The 25,038-nt window shown below is 43.6% G+C and overlaps 1 long non-coding RNA gene across 1 annotated transcript in view; it reads right to left on the bottom strand.

The window, feature by feature from the left end:
• Positions 1 to 2,134: 2,134 nt before the first annotated feature.
• LOC140204058 (uncharacterized) overlaps positions 2,135 to 25,038 on the bottom strand; it is a 55,313-nt gene continuing 32,409 nt past the window's right edge. Inside the window, exon 3 of the long non-coding RNA XR_011887507.1 lies at positions 2,135 to 2,306. This is a non-coding gene — a long non-coding RNA (uncharacterized lncRNA). The remainder of the gene's footprint in view (positions 2,307 to 25,038) is intronic.

Below are 25,038 nucleotides of genomic sequence, written 5' to 3'. Positions count from 1 at the left end.
CCTTTCTTGCCACCCTATATTCCTCAATAGACCAATCTGATCATTGCTTCCTAAACCTCACATATGCTGCCTTCTTCCACCTGACTAGATTTTCCACCTCACTTGTTCCTTCACCCTCCCATTCTTTATCTTCCTCACCGGGACAAATTTATCCCTAACATCCTGCAAGAGATCTCTAAACATCAGCCACATGTCCATTGTACATTTCCCCGCAAAAACATCATCCCAATTCACACTCGCAAGTTTTAGCCTTATAGCCTCATAATTTGTCCTTCCCCAATTAAAAATTTTCCTGTCCTCTCTGATTCTATCCTTTTCCATGATAATGTTAAAGGCCAGGGAACGGTGGTCACTGTCTCCCAGATGCTCACCACTGAGAGATCTGTGACCTGACCTGGTTCGTGACCTAATACTAGATCTTGTATGGCATCTTAAACTCATAGTGACAACTACTGACACAGCAGAGCACATTTACTTTGTATATTTAAACAGGTATGTGGAGCTTTTGGAGGTGATGCAGTTAATGAGTCAATGGGGTTATTACACAGTACTATATTCTTTTATTGGGAGTTTGCTGGAGACTGAGGATATGCTACTTTCCACTCTGGTTTTGTGGGTTCTGAGGTGACTGATGAGGCTGATGGGGACCACAAATTCTTCCACGGATGCAGCACAGGTTGCCGGCTCTGATGCCGAACTTTTCCTGTCATTTACTGAATTCTGTGCTCTTGAAGCATGGACTCCAGAAATATACCATATAATACCCTCAGGTTCATTTTCTTGCAGGCATTTACAAGAAGAAAATAAAGAAAAGCAGTAAAATTTATGATAGCTATACATGAAGACTGACAATCAATGTGCAAGAGGAAACAACGTGAAAATAAAACATGAATATAAATTGTAGAGTCTGCCTGTCTGGACACGGGGAATTAAGGGTTATGGGGAAAAAGTAGGTAAGTGGAGATGAGTCCATGACCAGATCAGCCATGATCTTATTGAATGGTGGAGCAGTCTCGATGGGCCAATTGGCCTACTCCTGCTCCTATTTCTTATGTTCTTATGAATCCTTGAGAGTGAGTCTGAAATTGCAGAGTTAGTTCACAGCTGAAGTGAATGAAGTTATGTATGCTGGTTCAGGGTAATAACAGTTCCTGAACCTGATGGTGTGGGACCTAAGGTTCCTGTATCTCCTGCCCGATGGTAGTAGTGAGAGAAAACATGGCCTAGCTCATGGGGATCCTTGATGATGCAGGCTGCTGTCTTGTGGCAGAGCTCCTCGTGGATGTACTGAAAGGTGGGGAGGGTTTTTCTTGTGGTGGACTGAGCTGTATCGACCACTTTCTGTAAGCTTTTCCATTCCTGGGCATTGGTGTTTCCATACCAGGCCGTGATGCAACCATTCAGGATACTTTCCACTGTGCGTCTATAGAAGTTTGTCAAACACCCTGCTGGACATTCAGAACTTACTGCAGGTCTACCTCATCAGCGAGTTGCTTGTTAATGGAGAAGCTGAAGGTACTTGGTGTTGAACGTGCTCCTGCCTGCGTTAGAGAGATGGAGAGGGTGCACGAAGGAGGTATGCAGTCTAAGTCAGCTTAGTTGCTGTTCTTGAGAGTGCAAGACCCTCTTGGACATTGTTAACATGGAATGCTGCAAGTCCCATTCACTGGTTTATTGATGAATGGCAAGTTAGCTGTGTAGTCTTAGTCGTGGTGAGGACTAGACCTCAAGTCACCTGCTTTCAACCACCCAAGAGAGAAGCATAGAAGTCTTTGTGTGCCAAGGGTAGTATGATGCAGCAAAAATCTGGAGAGAATGCTGTCCTGTGTGTGTGTGACTATATTTTACTTATATGTGCTCTATGGACCTGTGTTGTGAATGACTGTTGGTACTGTGTTTTGCACCTTGGTGCTGAAGTAACGCTGTTGCATTTGGCTATATTCATATTAATCATGTATGGTTGAATGGCAATTAAACTTGAGCTTGAAAGTTTTAGATGATATGCCAAATCTACACAATCTCTGAAGAAAACAGAGATGCTGTCATGCCTTCTTTGTTGTGACACTTACTTGTTAGTCCCAGGACAGATCCTCTGATATGATGATGTCAATGTATTTAAGTTACTCACCCTCTCCACCTCCAATCTCCCCAGTGAGGAACAGTTCATGGACCTCCAACTTCTTCGTCTTGCAGTTAATAACTCTTTGGTTTTGCTGGCATTGAGTGAGTGGTTGTAGTTGTGGCTCCATCAATCAGATTTTCAATCTCTCTCCTACATGCTGATCTATCACCACCTTTGTTTCAGCCTACAACAGTGATCCAAAATCATCAAAAAGATGTACGAGTTAGTAGGTTAATTGGTCACATTGGTTTACTTTGGCGGTGCTGTGTCATTGGGTTGGAAGGGCCTGTTCCCATGCTGTATCTCTAAATAAAAATAAATATATAAAATAAACAAAACTATGGATAGAGTATTTGGTTAAGGAGGCTGATGTCACAGCTGCAGCTATAATCTAAAGAGAGTTTCAATGGTAACGGTGCTGACCTTTGGGATGAGACTGATATCCTTCAACTGAATGCAGAGGATTTTGCAGAGATGATGTCTTATATTCCAAGTGTTTTGAAGTGCTTGCTAAATTGGAATTGGCTTATTATTGTCCATGTACCAATATATAGTGAAAAGCTTGTCTTGCATGCAATTCATACAGATCATATTGGCCAGCCGTGCATTGACGTAGAACAAGGTGCAACAATAACAACTACAGAGAAAGTGCAGTGAGGTCAGGAATCCAACTTATATTAAGGAACTATTTAATCCAGTAGAACATTGGTCAGGTCTCTCAGACATGTGAACAGCATGGGCAGGGATCAGTGCTTCTCATAGAGACCATGACCAAGGTCTTGATCTTCAAACACATATTACTTCAATCAATAAATTTTGTAATGAATCACCAAAAGTGATGTAAAATTTGTTTGCCTCAGAGATGGTTCTCACAATATGGGAAGTGCTTCATGTTTTATGGGCTATGGACTTTCATTGCTGAAGGCAGTGAGAGTGAGTTGGTAGGGTACTTCTGTTTTATGGTGTTCAGCATAATGCCTCTCCTTTCATCTTCTACACAACAAGAAAACTCTAGTTAGGCCACATCTGAAGTATAGCATTCAATTTAGTCACCCCACTATAGAAAGGATGTCTAATTACAAACAAAAGAAACTATGCTGATGCAGGAAATCTAAGCAACATGCACAAAATGCTGGAGGAACTCAGCATGCCAGGCAGCATCTATGGAAAAGAGTAAATGGTCAACACTTTGGGCCGAGATCCTTCGTCAGGACAGAGACCTTCATGAGAAAATGTAGAGGCTTTGGAGAGAGTCCAAAGGAATTTGACCAGACTGCTGCCTGGATTACAGGTATACACTATGAGGAAATATTGGACAAACTTAGGTTGCTTTTTCTGGTGTGGCAGAGGCGGAGAGATTCGTAGAAGTTTATAAAATTATGAATGTCAAAGAGTAGACAACTGGTATTTTTCTCCTGGGTTGAAGTATTCAATACTAGGGGCACAAAGTGAGAGGAATAAATTCAAAGGAGATGTGCAAGGTAAGTTTTTTTACACAGACTTGTGGGAGCCAGGAATGCAATGCCAGGGGTGATGATGGGGGCAAATATGATATAGGTGTTTAAAAGATATTTAGTGACAGATATGAAAGTGCAGAGATTGAATAGACATTGTGTTCATGACATTGTGGGCTGTAGGGCCTGTATTGCACTGTTCTTTATGCTATGAGTTAATGGTTTGTGTGCATATTGCAACCTGACTATTGGTGGTTAGGGAACCTGGAGTGTTGTCACTGTGGTGTGTGATCAAAGTCACCAGAGAGTCACTGAGCTGGTGATATAGAAGTATTTATTCAGCACAACAAATAGACATTCTTCTGCAAACTCTCTCAGTAGGGGCTACAAATTCAAACTACCTCATATTTATATCCCTAAAATCAAAGGTAACAGCAGGTGATTGAATACAATTTCAATTGTTACAATGGCATTGTTTACTTCAATATTTTGGGTTGACCTTGAATTGCATGTCTACAGTGGGAGACACCTCTCAATGTTCAAATACCTTTGATGGGACAAGCTAATTGACATGATATTATCAGTCTGGTCTGAAAGTTTCCTTGACCTGGTTTACAATGGTGCAAATTACTTATACCGATAGTTGCCTGGATTGATGCAGGCCAATTAACACAACCCCATTGTCTTAGCGTTTGGTTGTTGCACATGCAAACGTCTCATGGTGACCGTTTTGCAAACTATATCCCTTAGTCTGTGGGTTAAACCATTTGCAAAGGTGAGCTTTAACCTCAATTTATGATTTGCAATTTACAATTTATGTTAAGAGCTGAAGAGTAATTCTTGTTTGAATTAATGTTTGCTTATATTCACATGCTGTATACTCCCTAATTTACCTTCCACTTTCCACTTCTGCTCCTTGCTTTCCTTTTCTGGAAGCTGCACCCACTCAATCTCGAGTAGCTGAGGATTACTTCTCTCTGCCCTCATTGTTTTACCCCCTGCACTGGTAATGTATATCAGTTCTCCAGTCGTGAGCGGGTGTAGATCAGTTATTGACACTGGTGATCCATATCCACCAATATATCACTTTGCTGGTCCCCAATAAACCTTTTGTATACGTTTATGGGTGTCTAGTATTGGTAATGGATGCTACCACCAGGCATTTGACTGATCGGACTTGGATGGTGACCTCACCAGCTCTATGATCTGGTCAGCAGTTAGATCAGACAGGGAGGGCACAGCTGTCATTTCTGTCTGTTTCTGTGAGTGGTTCCCACACCCTCCTTTTATTAGACACTGCTTCTAACCACAGAGAGGCCACAGCTACAATATATCATCTCCTTTTACCCTTATTCTGGCAGTCCCTTGCTAAGCGCCCTGGTTGCTGGTATGCAAAGAACGTCCCTTGTGATGTTGCGGCAGCCACTTGACCATTTCTTCTCCATTCTCTGGTCTATGTCCCCAATACACGATACTGGGTAGGTCCATCCCACTGGTATCTCCCAAATCTCAAAGCCTTCTTTCAGCATTTTCAGGAAGACTGTATATAGAGCAGAATTAGGCCAATTGGCCCATCTAGTCTGCTCCACCATTTCATCATGGCCGATCCAATTTTTCTCTCAGCCCCAATCTCCTGCCTTTTCCTTGTATCCCTGAATGCCCTGACTAATCAGGAATCCATCAACCTCTGCCTTAAAAATACATAAAGGCTTGGCCTCCACAGCTGTCTGTGGCAAAGAATCCTACAGATTCACCACTCTCTGACTAAAGAAACTCCTCCTCTTCTCTGTTCTAAAAGGACTCTGAGGCTGTGTTCACTGTTCCTAGACTCTCCCACCATAGGAAACATCCACTCCATTAAGGCCTTTCACCATTCGGTCACCCCTCATTCTTCTGAATTCTTGTGAATACAAGCCCAGAGCCATCAAATGTTCTTCATATGACAAGCCATTCAATCCTGGAATCATTTTTGTCAACCTCCTTTGAAGCCTCTCCAGTTTTAGCACATCCTTTCTGAGATAAGGGGCCCAAACCTGCTCACAATACTCCAAGTGAGGCCTCACCAGTGCTTCATAAAGTTTCAACATTACATCCTTGCTTTGATATCACATTTGCCTTCCTCACCACTGACTTAACCTGCAAATTAACCTTTTGGGAATTAACCTCCAAGTCCCTTTGCACCTAATTACTATCACTTCCTCCCGGTCACTGCCTCACTTTTCCCTTAAGGAAGTGATATGTGCCTTTGTTATTGGTTTTCTGCAAGTTGTCCATATCACATCCCACATACTGTGCCCGTACTATCCTCGGGCATTTTGCTTTTAGCAACATGTGTATATCTTTTGGGTCCATCTGGTGAATTTCAATCATTTCTTTGAGCTCGTGCATGAATTCTGAATTCCCATAAGCAACTTTAGGTGAGGGCAGTTCAGACTAAATGCTCAGTTCTCCTCAGGGATGGCGGGCTTATGGAAGATGGAAGTTACAGTCAAGGGATGACTGAGGCCATCAGAATAGTTGCCACATCCTAACAGATATACCCGGTTATAACCTCTCCCTCAAATAATTCCACAAACTCCCATAAGGGATGAATCGAAATTAACCAATACATACTTAAAACTGAAGTATGTACTCTGTAATTTTTCACTTCTGTGCTGCTGAGCTTATGTTGCCTGCCATATTCCCTTTCATATGAAAGTTTGTGTTTTTTTAAGAATAAGTTTGTAACTTTGGGGTAACAAACACATTCACAAACAAGTATATTACTATACAGTTCCCCCAAACAAGTATACACTCATCCCTCTGGCATCCTGAAAGGTCTTTAATCCTTTCGCAACTGGCAGCCCTGCCACTCTCTAACTTTGATATAGCCCACAAGAAGAAATAGGTATTTCATTTGCCAATTCCCTTCATAATTTCAAAAACTAATGCCCAAAAACTAATTCCACAACCTTTACTTTTCAAAGTGAAGTTGACCTAATAAAAATGTTCTTGTTCAATGCACTGTGCAATGATTTGATCTGTATAAACAAATAAAATCATTACCATACCTGGTATGGATACGCCAATGACCTTGAATGGAAAAAAAGTAGTGGGTTCAGCCCAGTCCATTACGGGTTAAGCCCTCCCCGCCATTGAGCACATCTACATGGAGCGCTGTCACAGGAGAGCAGCATCCATCATCAGGGACCCCACCACCCAGGTCACGCTCTCTTCTTGCAGTTGCCATCAGGAGGAAGGTAGAGGCCACTAAGTTCAAGGACAGTTATTACCTCTCAACTATCAAAGTTCTGAATCAGAGACGGTAACTTCACTCAACATCACTCATCCTATCATTTAACTATTCCCATAACTTCTGGATTCACTTTCAAGGATTCTTCATCTCATCTTCCCAATATTGCTTATTTATGTATTATTATTTTTTAATTTTCTTTCGTATTTGCAGTTTGTTGTCTTGCACACTGGTTATTCTTCTGTCTTGTTGGGTGTTGGGTTTGTGTATCAAGTTAGCCAGCTCTCCCTGGATTTCATGCAATCTAACCTTACAGACCAGTTCATGACATTGAACCTTACTGAAGAGCATATAGAGACCATATTTATCATCCTGCCTTCAACATCATTCTCGGTCACCACTTCAAATTCGTAAGATGTTAGAGGAGCTCAGTGCTTATGGAGGGAAATACGCAGCTGATGTTTTGAGCTGTTGCTACCTATTATTTGCTATCTTCCACTCTATTGGCACTTCAGCTGTGGCTAATGATAATGCAAGTACCTCAGCCAGGGCTCTTGCAGTTTCTCTTCTAGCACCTCCATGTATTCTCATAAGCCCTGGAGATCTGGTTAACTTCTTTAAAAGCATCTCATCTACTGTAATGCAAACTATTCCTATGACCTCGCTATTTCATTTTCCTACTTCAGAAGTCCTTAAGGAGAAAATTTCATTAAGGACTTTGCCCATCCCCTGTAGCTTCTCATAATGGTGTCTGCTTTGATATTCAAGAGGCCCTATTCTCTCTCTAGTTACTTTTTCTCACTTAACTCTCTTTTGATACTCCTTAATTATCTCTACCAAAGTTATTTCATGAACACTTTTTGCCTTCCTGATTTCCTTCTTGAGTATAATCCTGCATGTCCTATACTCTTCCAGGTGTTAACTTTATCAGATTTATCCCACCTGCTTATATCTGACCCATGCCTCCCGTTTTCTGGTCAAAACCCCAATACTCCTGGTTATCCTGTGTAATCCTACTCCTAATTACTCCTTTCACTCTGACAGGAACATCTAGATTTTGAGCTCTCACTATCCCACCTTTAAAAGACTCCTGCTTACCTGTAGTCCCTTTGCTCGCAAATGGCCTATTCCAATCAACACCCAAGCAAGCTTCTGTCTCATTCTGTCAAAAGTTGCTTTGCTCCAGTTTAGAACTTGAACCTGTTGAACAGTTCTGTCCCTTTACACAAACTAATTTAAAACTAAAAATAATAGAACTATGCAACACACACAAAATGCTGGTGAATGCAGCAGGCCAGGTAGCATCTATAGCAAGAGGTACAGTTGACGTTTCGGGCCGAGACCCTTTGTCAGGACTAACTGAAAGAAGAGATAGTAAGAGATTTGAAAGTGGGAGGGGGAGGGGGAGAACTGAAATGATAGGAGAAGACAGGAGGGGGAGGGATGAAGCTAGGACAGTTGATTGGCAAAAGGGATACAAGGCTGGAGAAGGGAGAGGATCATGGGATGGGAGGCCAATGGAGAAAGAAAGGGGGAGGGGAGCAACAGAGGAAGATGGAGAGCAGGCAAGGAGTGATTGTGAGAATGACAGCGAGAGAAAAGAGAGAGAGAAAAAAAAGGGGGGGTGATAATAAATAAATAATTAAGGGATGGGGGTAAGAAAGGGAGGAGGGGCATTAATGGAAGTTAGAGAAATCAATGTTCTTGCTATCATGTTGGAGGCTACCCAGACGGAATATAAGGTGGTGTTCCTCCAACCTGAGTGTGGCTTCATCTTGACAGTAGAGGAGGCCATGGACTGACATATCAGAATAGGAATGGGACGTGGAATTAAAATGTATGGCCACTGGGAGATCCTGCTTTCTCTGGCAGACAGAGTGTAGGTGTTCAGCAAAATGGTTTCCTAGCCTGCGTCGTGTCTTGCCAATTTATAGAAGGCCGCATAAGGAGCACCGGATGCAGTATATCACACCAGCTGACTCAGAGGTGAAGTGTCGCCTCACCTGGAAGGACTGTCTGGGGCCCTGAATGGTGGTGAGGGAGGAAGTGTAAGGGCAGGTGTAGCACTTTTTCCGCTTACAAGGATAAGTGCTGGGAGGGAGATTGGTGGGAAGGGATGGGGGGTACGAATGGACAAGGGAGTCGCATAGGGAGCGATCCCTGCAGAAAGCAGAAAGAGCGGGATAGGGAAAGATGTATTTGGTGGTGGGATCCCGTTGGAGCTGCCGGAAGTTACGGAGAATTACGGAACAAGTGGCCACACATTTAAATTCCATGTCCCGTTTCTCCCAGTGGCCACACATTTTAATTCCCATTCTGATATGTCAATCCATGGCCTCCTCTATTGTCAAGATGAAGCCACACTCAGGCTGGAGGAACAACACCTTATATTCTGTCTGGGTAGCCTCCCACCTGATGGCATGCACATTGATTCCTCTAACTTCTGTTAATGCCCCTCTTCCCCTTCTTACCCCATCCCATATTTATTTATTTATTATTCTGCCCCTTTCTTTTTCTCTCTCTCTTTTTTCTGTCTTTGTCCCCCTCATAATCACTCCTTGCCTGCCCTTCATCTTCCTTTGGGGTCCCCTCCCCCTTTCTTTCTCCCGAGGCCTCCCATCCCATGATCCTTCTCCAGCTCTGTATCCCTTTTGCCAATCAACTACCCAGCTCTTAGCTTCATCCCTCCCGCTTCTGTCTTCTCCTATCATTTCAGTTCTCCCCCTCCTCCTCCCGCTTTCAAATCTCTTACTATCTCTTCTTTCAGTTAGTCCTGATGAAGGGTCTTGGCCCGAAACGTCGACTGTACTCCTTCCTATAGATGCTGCCTGGCCTGCTGCGTTCACCAGCATTTTGTATGTGTTGCTTGGATTTCCAGCATCTGTAGACTTTGTCGTGTTTGCGCTAATAGAACTATGGTCACTAGTCGCAAAGTGCTCCCCTTCTGTCACCGCAGTGAGTTCCCTTTGCCTATTACCCAAGAGCTTTTTACTCTCCCTAATAAACCCTTTTATATATTGCCCCAGGAAAGTTTCCAGAATGGACTTAGCATCTAAGCCCTTAGCACAATGGTAGTCCTAGTCTATGTTAGGAAAATTAATATCCCTATCTCTATAATGTTGGGACAGCCATTGTTGGGGGTAGGCCAGCAGCGAGAGTAGGAGCATTAGGTTTGACTCAGGAGGCTGAGGCCAAAGAAACAGGTTAGAACATTTGGTCTTGGTTGCCCATTGTACAGTGCAGGCAGGATGGCAGATATGGCAGTAGAATGCTTCTCCTGTAGGATGTGGGAATTCATGGAAACTGATAGTCTCCCTGATGACTACACACACGGGAAGTGCAGCCTACTCCAGCTCATGAAAGACTGCATTAAGGAACTGGAGCTGAAGTTGGATGAACTTAGGATCATTCGGGAGGCAGAGCCATTGATAGGTATGACTTTTGAGCAGGTTGATACACCCAGAGTGCAGAATTCAGGGAGTAGATGGGTGAACACCAAGAGAGGTAAAGGGAGAATGAAGTCAGTGTAGGGTCCCTCTGTGGCCATTCCCCTCAGCAACAGGTATACCCCTTTGGATACTGCTGAGAGGTGGGGGGGGGGGTGGGTGACCTATCTGGGCAAGGCAGGAGCAGCCAGACCTATAGCACTCTGGTGAGACTCAGAAGGGTAGGGTGAAGTCAGGCAGATGGGACTTGATTGTTAGGGGGACTGATAGGAGATTCTGCAGCAACAAAAGAGACACCAGGCTAGTGTGTTGCCTCCTAGGTGCTAGGGTCCAGGAAGAGTCCGAGCAGTTGCAGAATATTCTTTGGGGGGGGGGGGCGTGAGCAGCCAAAGATCATGGTACATATTAGTACAAATGACATGGACAAGAGAGGGGTAGAGGTCCTGTGCAGTAAGTTTAGGGAGTTAGGAAAGAGGCTGAAGAGCAGGACCTCCAAGGTGGTAATCTCCGGATTACTCCTGGTGCCACGAGCTAGTGAAGGTCAGAACAGGAAGACAATGCAGGCAAATGAGTGGCTGAGGAGATGTGCGGAAGGCAGGGTTTCAAGCTCTTGGATCATCGGAACCTTTTCTGGGAAGGGGTGACCTGTACAAGCGGGACGGCTTGCACCTGAACTGGAAGGAAACCAATATTGAGAAGGGAAAATCGGAAGTGTCAGTATTACAGTTGAACAAAGGAGCCATGGAGCCATGAGGGAGGAGCTGGCCAAAGTTGACTGGAAAGATGACAGTGGATGACAGTGGATAGCAGGGATGACAGTGACAGGTATTTCTGACAACAATGGCAGGTATTTCTGGGAATAATACAGAAGGTGCAGGATCAGTTCATTCCAAAGAGGAAGAAAGATTCTAAGGAGAGTAAGGGACGACCGTGGCTGACAAAGGAAGTCAAGGACAGTATAAGAATAAAAGAGAAGAAGTATAACATAGCAAAGATGAGCGGGAAGCCAGAGGATTGGGAAACTTTTAAAGAGCAACAGAAGATATCTAAAAAGGCAATACGGGGAGAAAAAATGAGATACGAAGGTAAGCTAGCCAAGAATATAAAGGAGGATAGTAAAAACTTCTTCAGGTATGTGAAGAGGAAAAAATTAGTTAAGACCAAAGTTGGACCCTTGAAAACAGAAATGGGTCAACTTATTATGGAGAAGAAAGAAATGGCAGACGAGTTGAACAGGTACTTTGAATCTGTCTTCACTAGAGAAGACACAAACAATCTCCCAGATTGTTATTAATGATTATGATATAGTTGGGATCACAGAGACATGGCTCCAGGGTGACCAGGGATGGGAGCTCAATGTTCAGGGATATTCAATATTCAGGAGGGATAGACATGAAGGAAGGGGAGGTGGGGTGGCGTTGCTGGTTAAAGAAGAGATTAATGCAATAGAAAGGAAGGACATAAGCCGGGAAGATGTGGAATCGATATGGGTAGAGCTGCGTAACACTAAGGGGCAGAAGACGCTGGTGGGAGTTGTGTACAGGCCACCTAACAGTAGTAGTGAGGTCGGAGATGGTATTAAACAGGAAATTAGAAATGTGTGCAATAAAGGAACAGCAGTTATAATGGGTGACTTCAATCTACATGTAGATTGGGTGAACCAAATTGGTAAAGGTGCTGAGGAAGAGGATTTCTTGGAATGTATGCGGGATGGTTTTTTGAACCAACATGTCGAGGAACCGACTAGAGAGCAGGCTATTCTGGACTGGGTTTTGAGCAATGAGGAAGGGTTAATTAGCAATCTTGTCGTGAGAGGCCCCTTGGGTAAGAGTGACCATAATATGGTGGAATTCTTCATTAAGATGGAGAGTGACAGAATTAATTCAGAAACAAAGGTTCTGAACTTAAAGAGGGGTAACTTTGAAGGTATGAGACGTGAATTAGCTAAGATAGACTGGCAAATGACACTTAAAGGATTGACGGTGGATATGCAATGGCAAGCATTTAAAGGTTGCATGGATGAACTGCAACAAATGTTCATCCCAGTTTGGCAAAAGAATAAATCAAGGAAGGTAGTGCACCTGTGGCTGACAAGAGAAATTAGGGATAGTATCAATTCCAAAGAAGCAGTATACAAATTAGCCAAAGAAAGTGGCTCACCTGAGGACTGGGAGAAATTCAGAGTTCAGCAGAGGAGGACAAAGGGCTTAATTAGGAAGGGGAAAAAAGATTATGAGAGAAAACTGGCAGGCAACATAAAAACGGACTGTAAAAGCTTTTATGGGTATGTAAAAAGGAAAAGACTGGTAAAGACAAATGTAGGTCCTCTACAGACAGAAACAGGTGAGTTGATTATGGGGAGCAAGGACATGGCAGACCAATTGAATAGTTACTTTGGTTCTGTCTTCACTAAGGAGGACATAAATAATCTTCCAGAAATAGTAGGGGACAGAGGGTCCGGTGAGATGGAGGAACTGAGCGAAATACATGTTAGTAGGGAAGTGGTGTTAGGTAAATTGAAGGGATTGAAGGCAGATAAATCCCCAGGGCCAGATGGTCTGCATCCCAGGGTGCTTAAGGAAGTAGCCCAAGAAATAGTGGATGCATTAGTGAGAATTTTTCAAAACTCGTTAGATTCTGGACTAGTTCCTGAGGATTGGAGGGTGGCTAATGTAACTCCCCTTTTTAAAAAAGGAGGGAGAGAGAAACCGGGGAATTATAGACCGGTTAGCCTAACGTCAGTGGTGGGGAAACTGCTGGAGTCAGTTATCAAGGATGTGATAACAGCACATTTGGAAAGTGGTGAAATGATCGGACAAAGTCAGCATGGATTTGTGAAAGGAAAATCATGTCTGACGAATCTCATAGAATTTTTTGAGGATGTAACTAGTCGAGTGGATAGGGGAGAACCAGTGGATGTGGTATATTTGGATTTTCAGAAGGCTTTTGACAAGCCACACAGGAGATTAGTGTGCAAACTTAAAGCACATGGTATTGGGGGTAAGGTATTGGTGTGGGTGGAGAGTTGGTTAGCAGACAGGAAGCAAAGAGTGGGAATAAATGGGACCTTTTCAGAATGGCAGGCGGTGACTAGTGGGGTACCGCAAGGCTCAGTGCTGGGACCCCAGTTGTTTACAATATATATTAATGACTTGGATGAGGGAATTAAATGCAGCATCTCCAAGTTTGCGGATGACACGAAGCTGGGTGGCAGTGTTAGCTGTGAGGAGGATGCTAAGAGGATGCAGGGTGACTTGGACAGGTTGGGTGAGTGGGCAAATTCATGGCAGATGCAATTTAATGTGGATAAATGTGAAGTTATCCACTTTGGTGGCAAAAATAGGAAAACAGATTATTATCTGAATGGTGGCCGATTAGGAAAAGGGGAGGTGCAACGTGACCTGGATGTCATTATACACCAGTCATTGAAAGTGGGCATGCAGGTACAGCAGGCGGTGAAAAAGGCGAATGGTATGCTGACATTTATAGCGAGAGGATTCGAGTACAGGAGCAGGGAGGTACTACTGCAGTTGTACAAGGCCTTGGTGAGACCGCACCTGGAGTATTGTGTGCAGTTTTGGTCCCCTAATCTGAGGAAAGACATCCTTGCCATAGAGGGAGTACAGAGAAGGTTCACCAGATTGATTCCTGGGATGGCAGGACATTCATATGAAGAAAGAATGGATGAACTGGGCTTGTACTCGTTGGAATTTAGAAGATTGAGGGGGGATCTGATTGAAACGTATAAGATCCTTAAGGGATTGGACAGGCTAGATGTAGGAAGATTGTTTCCGATGTTGGGGAAGTCCAGAACGAGGGGTCACAGTTTGAGGATAGAGGGGAAGCCTTTTAGGACCGAGATTAGGAAAAACTTCTTCACACAGAGAGTGGTGAATCTGTGGAATTCTCTGCCACAGGAAACAGTTGAGGCCAGTTCATTGGCTATATTTAAGAGGGAGTTAGATATGGCCCTTGTGGCTACGGGGGTCAGAGGGTATGGAGGGAAGGCTGGGGCGGTGTTCTGAGTTGGATGATCAGCCATGATCATAATAAATGGCGGTGCAGGCTCGAAGGGCCGAATGCCCTACTCCTGCACCTATTTTCTATGTTTCTATGTAATAGTGGCCAGAAAACCTAGGGTAACAGAGGAACTGAAGGAAATTCACATTAGGCAGAAAATGTTGTTGGGTAGAATGATGGGACTGAAGGCTGATAAATCCCCACGGCCTGACGGTCTGCATCCCAGGGTACTTAAGGAGGTGGCTCTAGAAATCGTGGATGCATTGGTAATCATTTTCCAAGGTTTTATAGATTCAGGATCAGTTCCTGAGGATTGGAGGGTATCCCACTTTTTAAGAAAGGAGGGAGAGAGAAAATGAGGAATTATAGACCAGTTAGCCGGACATCAGTGGTGGGGAAGATGCTGGAGTCAATTATAAAAGATGAAACAGCAGCACATTTGGATAGCAGTAACAGGATTGATCTGAGTCAGCATGGATTTACGAAGGGGAAATCATGCTTGACTAATCTTCTGGAATTTTTTCTGGACGTAACTATGAAAATGGACAAGGGAGAGCCAGTGGATGTGATGTACCTGGACTTTCAGAAAGCCTTTGATAAGGTCCCACATAGGAGATTAGTGGGCAAAATTAGAGCACATGGTATTGGGGGTAGGGTACTGACATGGATAGAAAATTGGTTGGCAGACAGGAAACAAAGAGTAGGGATTAACGGGTCCCTTTCAGAATGGCAGGCAGTGACCAGTGGGGTACCGCAAGGCTTGGTGTTGGGACTGCAGCTATTTACAATATACATTAATGATTTAGATGAAGGGATTAAAAGTAACATTAGCAAGTTTGCAGATGACACAAAGCTGGGTGGCAGTGTGAAATGTGAAGAGGATGTTATGAGAATGCAGGGTGACTTGGACAGGTTGGGTGAGTGGGCAGATGCAGTTTAATGTGGATAAATGTGAGGTTATCCACTTTGGTGGCAAGAACAGGAAGGCAGATTACTATCTGAATGGTGTCAAGTTAGGAAAAAGGGAAGTACAATGAGATCTAGATGTCCTTGAAAGTCACTGAAAGTAAGCATGCAGATACAGCAGGCAGTGAAGAAAGCTGATGGCATGTCGGTCTTCATAACAAGGGGAGTTGAGTATAGGAGCAAAGAGGTCCTTCTGCATTTGTACAGGGCCCTAGTGAGACCACACCTGGAGTATTGTGTGCAGTTTTGGTCTCCAAATTTGAGGAAGGACATTCTTGCTATTGAGGGAGTGCAGCGTAAGTTCACAAGGTTAATTCCCAGGATGGCGGGACTGTCATATGTTGAAAGACTGGAGCGACTGGGCTTGTATACACTGGAATTTAGAAAGATGAGAGGGGATCTGATTGAAACATGTAAGACTATTAAGGGATTGGACACGCTAGAGGCAGGAAACATGTTCCCGATGTTGGGAGAGTCCAGAACCAGAGGCCACAGTTTAAGAATAAGGGGTAGGCCATTTAGAACAGAGTTGAGGAAAAACTTTTTCCATACAGAGAGTTGTGGATCTGTGGAATGCTCTGCCTCAGAAGGCAGTGGAGGCCAATTCTCTGGATGCTTTCAAGAAAGAGTTAGATAGAGCTCTTAAAGATAGATATGGGGAGAAGTCAGGAACAGGGTACTGATTGTGGATGATCAGCCATGATCACAGTGAATGGCAGTGCTGGCTCGAAGGGCCGAATGGCCTACTCCTGCACCTATTGTCTATTGTCTAATGTAAGGTCAAATTCAGGGCATTGGTGAGCACTGAGCTCGGGTGAGGTATCTTTTCTTCTGATTTATTGCTTTAGTCATAGGCTGTAGTCAGGAGGTCATGGAGGTCTAGGGCAGTGGAAAACGACTATCAGATGCAAAAAGATCGGAACATCAGATGACTGCACCTTCAGGAAGTACTGCTTTGAGCAGTTGGAGCTGTGGATTGGCTCATTGTGCAGAACTTGGGATGTAGAGGATATTCAATCCAATTCGATATTGTTGGCTATATATTTAGTGAGCTGGTCACTCTGCATGTGCAGAAAGAGAGTAAATAGGTGGGGCACTCGGGACAGGAAGACAGTGCAGGTGACCCCTGGAATCATTCCTCAATCTAAGAAGTGTTATGCACTGTTTACCTTTGGGGAGAAGGTCTCCCCAGGGAGAAATGCAGCCCAGTTTGTGGTAGTACAGAAATACAGCTGGAGTGTATAGTAGGGTTGAGCAGTGATAGTGAGAGGGATTCTATAGTCAGAGCCTTAGAGGTAGGTGGGTGTTTTTAAGATTGCAAAAGAGGTTCCAGGTTGATATTACGCATCTCTAGTGCCAAGGTCAAGGATGACTCTGAGTGACTGCAGTACATTGTAGCCACCAATCACATACTTAGATGGAATGGGGTCGTGCAACATGAGACTAAATACTTAGGTAGTCATTTCAAATCAGTACCTCAAAACCTGATATTTCTGCAATCTCTGGACTGCTTCCATTGCCATAGGTGAGTGAGTGTAGGAAAAGAAGGAGAGGTACAGGAAGATGAGCATTAGTTTCCTGGATCATTGAGACTTTTTCTGGGGAAGGTGGGATCTAGCTGTCAGGAGGGTCAAGCTGTCCCTAAACCAAAACATTCTCTCTCAGATCTCTGGGATGTAGTCCATCTAGTCCAGGTGACTTATCCACCTTAAGACCTTTTAGTTTGTCTAGCACTTTTTACCTTGTAATTGCAAAGGCAGTCAGTCCTTCTCCCTGACACTCATGGACCTCTGGCATATAGCTAGTATCTTTCACAGAAAAGACTGAAGCAAAGTACCCATTAAGTTCATCTGTCATTTCTTTGTCCCCAATTACAACCTCACCAGCATCATTTTCCAGTGGTCCAATATCGATTTTCACCCCCCTTTTACTCTTTATGTCCCTTCCTGAGGAGACTGAGGTCCTTGAACATCTGCCGGACGATGCTGAGGATGTTCTACGAGTCTGTGGTGGCCAGTGCGATCATGTTTGCTGTTGTGTGCTGCGGCAGCAGGCTGAGAGTAGCAGACACCAACAGAATTAACAAACTCATTCGTAAGGCCAGTGATGTTGTGGGGATGGAACTGGACTCTGTCACGGTGGTGTCTGAAAAGAGGATGCTGTCTAAGTTGCATGCCATCTTGGACAATGTCTCCCATCCACTACATAACGTACTGGGTGGGCACAGGAGTACATTCAGCCAGAGACTCATTCCAACGAGATGCAACACAGAGCGTCATAGGAGGTCAATCCTGCCTGTGGCCATCAAACTTTACAACTCCTCCCTTGGAGGGTCAGACACCCTGAGCCAATAGGCTGGTCCTGGACTTATTTCCTGGCATAATTTACGTATTGCTATTTAACTATTTATGGTTTTATTACTATTTAATTATTTATGGTGCAACTGTAACGAAAACCAATTTCCCCCGGGATCAATAAAGTATGACTATGACTATGACTATTTATATAACTGAAAAAAAAACTTTCGGTGTCTTGCTTTATATTATTGGCTACTCTGCCCTCATATTTCATTTTTTCCCTTATGGTTTTGTTTTAGTTGCCTTTTGTTGGATTTTAAAAGCTTCCCAATCATCCAACCTCCCACTTACTTTTGCTACGTTATAGGCCCTTTCCTTGGCTTTTATGCAATCCTTAACTTCCCTTGTCAGCCACTGTTGCTTATTCCCAGAAACTGTTGTCTTCCCCACCAGTATCCACCTCAATCCACCTGGCAACCTCCTGTCTCATGCCTCTGTAATTCCCTTTATTCCATTGCGATACTGATACGTGACTTGTGCTTCTCCCTCTCAAATTGTAGTATGAATTCAATCATATTATGATCACTGCCTCCTCAGGGTTCCTTTACGTTAAACTGACTAATAAAATTTGGGTTATTACACAACACCCAAGCTAAGATAGCCTTTCCGTGAGTAGGCTCAAGCACAAGCTGCTCTAGAAACCTATCTTATAGTCATTCAACAGATTTCCTTTCTTGTGATCAGACACTGACCTGATTTTCACAATCCCCTTCCATATTGAAGTTCCCCATTACAATTGTGTCATTACCCTTATTACATGCCTTTTCCAGCTCCCTTTGGACTCTCAACTCCACATCTTGGCTTCTATTTGGAGGCCTATATATGATTCCCATAATGGTTTTTTTCCACCCTTGCAGTTTCTTACTCCACCCACAAAGATTCAACATTCTCTGACCTAATGTCACCTCTTTCTCAACATATAATTCCATTTCTTACCAATAGAGCCACACCACCACCTATGCCTTCCTGTCTGTCCTTTTGACTTTTTTTGATATTTAGCTCCCAGCTATGGCCTTCTTTCAGCTGCGACTCAGTGATGCCCACAATGTCATACTGATCAATCTCTAATTGCACCACGAGTTCGTCCACCTTATTCCGAATGCTATGTACATTTAAATACAGCATCTTCAGTCCTACATTCTTCACCCATATGAATTTTGCCTCTGTAGTACAATTCAACTCTTTGCTCTGTCTGCATTGCTTGTCAGAGAAAATATAACAGTGGTGCTCTGGCAGGATAGATTAGTGGACTCATCTAGGGAGGCTACTTGGGTGGAATTGAGGAATAGGAAAGGTGTTGTGATGCTTATAGGGGTGTATTATAGACCACCTAATGGGGACCGAGAACTGGAGGAGTAAATTTGTAAGGAGGTAGCAGATATTTGTAGTAAGCACAAGGCTGTGATTGTGGGAGATTTAGATTTTCCTCACATAGACTGGGGAGCCCATTCTGTAAAAGGGCTGGATGGTTTGGAGTTTGTCAAATGTGTGCGAGACAGTTTTTTGCAGCAATACACAAAGGTACCAACTAGAGAAAGGGCAGTGTTGGATCTCCTGTTAGGGAATGAGATAGGGCAGGTGAGAGAGGTATGTGCTGGGGAGCACTTCAGGTCCAGTGATCACAATACCATTAGTTTCAATATAATTATGGAGAAGGATAGGACTGGACCTAGGGTCGAGGTTTTTGATTGGAGAAAGGTTAACTTTGAGGAGATGCGAAAGGATTTAGAAGGAATGGATTGGGACAATTTGTTTTATGGGAAGGATGTAATATAGGAAGTCATTTAAAGGTGAAATTTTGAGGGTACAGGATCTTGATGTTCCTGTTAGGTTGAAAGGAAAGGTTAAAAGTTTGAGAGAGCCATGGTTTCCAAGGGATATTGGAAACTTGGTTTGGAAAAAGAGAGGGATCTTCAATAAATATAGGCAGCTTGGAGTTAATGAGGTGCTCGAGGAATATAAAGAATGTAAAAAGAATCTTAAGAAAGAAATTAGAAAAGCTGAAAGAAGATATGAGGCTGCTTTGGCAAGTAAGGTGAAAATAAATCCAAAGGGTTTCTACAGTTACATTAATAGCAAAAGGATAGTGAGGGATAAAATTGGTCCCTTAGAGAATCAGAGTGGACAGCTATGTGCGGAGCCAAAAGAGATGGGGGAGATTTTGAACAATTTCTTTTCTTCGGTATTCACGAAGGAGAAGGATATTGAATTGTGTAAAGTAAAGGAAACAAGAAGGGTAGTTATGGAAAGTATGACGATTAAAGAAGAGGAAGTACTGGTGCTTTTAAGGAATGTAGAAGTGGATAAGTCTCTGGGTCCGGACAAAGTATTCCCTAGGACCTTGAGGGAAGTTAGTGTGGAAACAGCAGGGGCTCTGACAGAAACGTTACAAATATCATTAGAAACGGGGATGGTGCCGGAGGATTGGTATATTGCTCATGTGGTTCCATTGTTTAAAAAGGGTTCTAAGAGTAAACCTAGCAATTATCGGCCTGTGAGTTTGACGTCAGTGGTGGGTAAATTGATGGAAATTATTCTTAGAGATTGTATATATAATTATCTGGATAGACAGGGTCTGATTAGGAACAGTCAACATGGATTTGTGCGTGGAAGGTCATGTTTGACAAATCTTATTAAATTTTTTGATGAGGTTACTAAGAAAGTTGATGAGGGTAAAGTGGTGGATGTTGTCTATATGGACATCAGTAAGGCCTTTGACAAAGTTCCACATGGAAGGTTAGTTAGGAAGGTTCAATTGTTAGGTATTAATATTGAAGTAGTAAAATGGATTCAGCAGTGGCTGGATGGGAGACGCCAGAGAGTAGTGGTGGATAACTATGTGTCAGATTGGAGGACGGTGTGTAGCGGTGTGCCTTAGGGATCTGTACTGGGTCCAATGTTGTTTGTCATATATATAAACGATCTGGATGATGGGATGGTAAATTAGGTTAGTAAGTATGCAGATGATACTAAGATAGGTGGTGTTGTGGATAATGAAGTAGGTTTTCAAAGCTTACAGAGAGATTTAAGCCAGTTAGAAGAGTGGGCTGAAAGATGGCAGATGGAGTTTAATGCTGAAAAATGTGAGGTGCTACATTTTGGTAGGACTAATCAAAATAGGACATACATGGTAAATGGTAGGGCATCGAAGAATGCTGTAGAACAGGGGGATCTAGGAATAATGGTGCATAGTTCCCTGAAGGTGGAATCTCATGTGGATAGGGTGGTGAAGAAACCTTTTGGTATGCCGGCCTTTATTAATCAGAGCATTGAGTATAGGAGTTGGGATGTAATGTTGATATTGTATAAGGCATTGGTAAGGCCAAATTTGGAGTATTGTGTACAGTTCTGGTCACCAAATTATAGGAAAGATGTCAATAAAATTGAGAGAGTACAGAGGAAATTTAGTAAAATGTTGCCCGGGTTTCATCTCCTAAGTTACAGAGAAAGGTTGAACATGTTAGGTCTTTATTCTTTGGAGCGTAGAAGGTTAAGGGGGGACTTGATAGAGGTGTTTAAAACTATGAGGGGGATTGATAGAGTTGACATGGATAGGCTTTTTCCATTGAGAGTGAGGGAGATTCAAACAAGAGGACATGAGTTAAGACTTAAAGGGTAAAAGTTTAGGGGTAACATGAGGGAGAACTTCTTTACTCAGAGAGTGGTAGCTGTGTGGAACAAGCTTCCAGCAGAAGTGGTTGAGGCAGGTTCGATGTTGTCATTTAAAGTTAAATTGGAGAGATAGATATATGGACAGGAAAGGAATGGAGGGTTATGGGCTGAGTGCAGGTTGCTGGGACTGGGTGAGAGTAAGAGTTCGGCATGGACTAGAAGGGCTGAGATGGCCTGTTTCCATGCTGTAATGGTTATATGCTTATATGCATTTGTACGCAATCATTGGTTTGTCCTTCTTTACATTCATGTTACACCCATCATCTACTTGTAAACCTGCCAAATCATCCTCAGCTCTGTTATACTGGTTAACATCCCCCTACAATATTAGTTTAAACAGCTCTAGTAAACCTGTCCACAAGAATATTGGTCCCCTTCAGATTCAAGTGCAACCCGTCCCTCTTGTGCTGGTCACACCTGCCCAGAAGAGGTCCCAATGATCCAGAAATCTGAATCCCTGCCCCCTGCTCCAATTCTTCGGCCACACATTTATCTGCGCCCTCATTTTATTCCTATCCTTACTGTCACATGGCACAGGGGGCAATCCTGAGATTACTACTCTTGAGGGCCTGCTTCTCAGCTTCCTTCCTAACTCCCTGTATTCTGTTTTCAGGACTTCCTCCTTTTTTCTATATATCTCGTTGGTACCAGTATGCACCGTGACTTCCAGCTGCTCACCCTCCCTTTTCAGTATATTGTGGAGATGTTCAGAAATCTTGCAGACCCTGGCACCTGGGAGGCAAACTATCATGTGTGTTTCTTTTTTGTGTCCACAGAATCATCTATCTGTCCCCCAAACTATAGAGTCCCCTATTACTGCTGCCATGCTCTTCAGTTCCCTACCCTTCTGAATCTCAGGGCCAGACTCAGTGCCAGAGGCACGGCTGTTGTTGCTTCCGCCAGGCAGGTTGTCTGCACCAACAGCTGAGGGGAACATTCACAGAGGTGCTCTCCACTATCTGACATTCTCACTTCCCTCTCCTGACGTCACACATTTATCTGTCTCCTGTAGTCATGTGGGGACAACTTCCCTGTAGCTCCTGTCTATCACCTCTTCTTTTTCCGTAACAAGCCAAAGGTCAGATTGGGTTCAACTTAAAATTTGATAGAAACCTAGAAAACCTACAGCACAATACAGGCCCTTCGACCCAGAAAGCTGTGCCAAACATGTCCTTACTTTAGAACTACCTAGGCTTACCCATGGCCCTCTATTTTTCTAAGCACCATGTATCTATCCAGGAGTCTCTCAGCAGACCTTATCACTTCTGCCTCCACCACCGCCACGGGCAGCCCATTCCACACAGTCACCACTCTCTGCATAAAAAACTTATCCCTGACATCTCCTCCGTACCTATTTCCAAGCACCTTAAAACTATGCCCTCGTGCTAGCCATTTCAGCCCTGTGAAAAAGCCTCTGACTATCCACGTGATCAATGCCTCTCATTATCTTGTACACCTCTAAAAGATTACCTCTCATCCTCCATCACTCCAAGGAGAAAAGGCCAAGTTCACTCAACCTATTCTCATAAGGCATGATCCCCGATACAGGCAACATCCTTGTAAATCTCTGCTGCACCCTTTCTATGGTTTCCACATCCTTCCTGTAGTGAGGCGACCAGAATTGAGCACAGTACTCCAACTGGGGTCTGACCAGGATCCTATATAGCTGCAACATTACATCTCAGCTCTTAAACTCAGTCCCACGATTGAAGAAGGCCAATGCACCATACGTCTTCTTAACCACAGCGTCAACCTGGGCAGCAGCTTTGAGTGTCCAATCGACTCAGACCCCAAAATCCCTCTCATCCTCCACAGTGCGAAAAATCTTACCATATGTTCTGCCACCATATTTGATCAACCAAAACGAACCACCTCACACTTATCTGGGTTGAACTTCATTTGCCACTTCCCAGCCCAGTTTTGCATCCTATTAATGTCCCGCTGTAACTTCTGACAACCCTCCACACTATCCACAACACCCCCAACCTTTGTGTCATCAGCAAATTTCAGCAAGTTCCTGCCTGATAGCTCATATTTCCCCTTACTCCAATTAAACATTTCCCTAACTTGTCTGTTCCTATCCCTCTCCAATGCTATGGTAAAGGAGAAAGAATTGCAATCACTATCTCCAAAATGCTCTCCCACGGAGAGACCTGACACCTGACCAGGTTCATTTCCCAATACCAAATCAAGTACAGCCTCTCCTCTTGTAGACTTATCTACATATTGTGTCAAGAAACCTTCCTTAGCACACCTAACAAACTCCACCCCATCTAAACCCCTCAGTCCAGGAAGATGCCAATCAATATTTGGGAAATTAAAATCTCCCACCACGACAACCCTGTTATTATTACTCCTTTCCAGAATCTGTCTCTCTATCTGCTCCTCCATGTCCCTGTTATTATTGGGTGGTCTACAAAAAAACACCCAGTAGAGTTATTGACACCTTCCTATTCCTAACTTCCACCCACAGAGACTCCTTAGACAACCCCTCCATGACTTCCTCCTTTTCTGCAGCTGTAACACTATTTCTGATCAACAGTGCCATGCTCACACCTCTTTTGCCTCCCTCCCTGTCCTTTCTGAAACATCTAAAGCCTGGCACTTGAAGTAACCATTCCTGCCCCTGCACCATCCAAGTCTCTGTAATGGTCTCAACATCATAGCTCTAAGTGCTGACCTACGCTCTGAGCTCATCCGCTTTATTCATAATACTCCTCGCATTAAAATATCAATCCATCAGTCTGAGTGTGTCCCTTCTCTATCACCTGCCTATCCTCCCTTTCACACTGTCTCCAAGATTTCTCTATTTGTGAGCCAACCTCCCTTTCCTCCATCACTTCAGTTTGGTTACCACCCCACAGCAAATCTAGTTTAAAATCTCCCCAACAGCCTTTGCAAATCTTGCGGCCAGAATATTGGTCCCCCTCAGATTCATGTGCAATCCATCCTTTTTGTACAGATCACACCTGCCCCAGAAGAGGTCCCAGTTTTCCAGAAATCTGAATCCATGCCCCCTGCTGCAATCCCTCAGCCACACATTTATCCTCCACCTCATTCTATTCCTATGCTCACTGTCACGTGGTACAGGCAGTAATCCCGAGATTACTACCTTTGAGGTGCCGCTTCTCAACTTCCTTCCGAACTCCCTGTAGTCTGTTTTCAGGACCTCCTCCCTTTTCCTACCTAGGTCGTTGGTACCAATATGTACTACGACCTCTGGCTGTTCTCCTTCCCACTTCAAGATATTGTGGACGTGATCAGAAACATCCTGGACCCTGGCACCTGGGAGAAAGTAAAGTCTGATGTAGCAATATAGGGAGAAAGTAAAGTCCGATGTAGCAGTATTTCAGTGGAGTAAGGGAAATTACAGTGATTTGAGAGAGGAGTTGGCCAAAGTAAATTGGAAGGAGATGCTGGCAGGGATGACAGCAGAGCAGCAATGGCTTGAGTTTTTGGAAAAAATGAGAAAGGTGTGGGATAGATGTATTCCAAGAACAAAGAAATACACAAATGGCAAAATAGTACAATCAAGACTGACAAGGGAAGTCAAAGATAACGTAAAAGTAAAAGAGAGAGTATACAACAAAGCAATAATTAGTGGGAAGATAGAGGATTGGGAAGCTTTTAAAAACCTACTGACAGCAACAAAAAGAATCATGAGGAGGAAAAGATGAAATATGAAAGCAAGCTAGCAAACAATATTAAAGTGGATAGTAAAAGCTTTTTCAAGTATGTAAAAATAAAAGAGAGATGAGAGTGGATATAG

Source organism: Mobula birostris, chromosome 10 (genome assembly GCF_030028105.1).
Source record: "Mobula birostris isolate sMobBir1 chromosome 10, sMobBir1.hap1, whole genome shotgun sequence".
Classification (NCBI taxonomy): domain Eukaryota; kingdom Metazoa; phylum Chordata; class Chondrichthyes; order Myliobatiformes; family Myliobatidae; genus Mobula; species Mobula birostris.
This window is presented reverse-complemented; position numbering and strand designations above follow the sequence as displayed.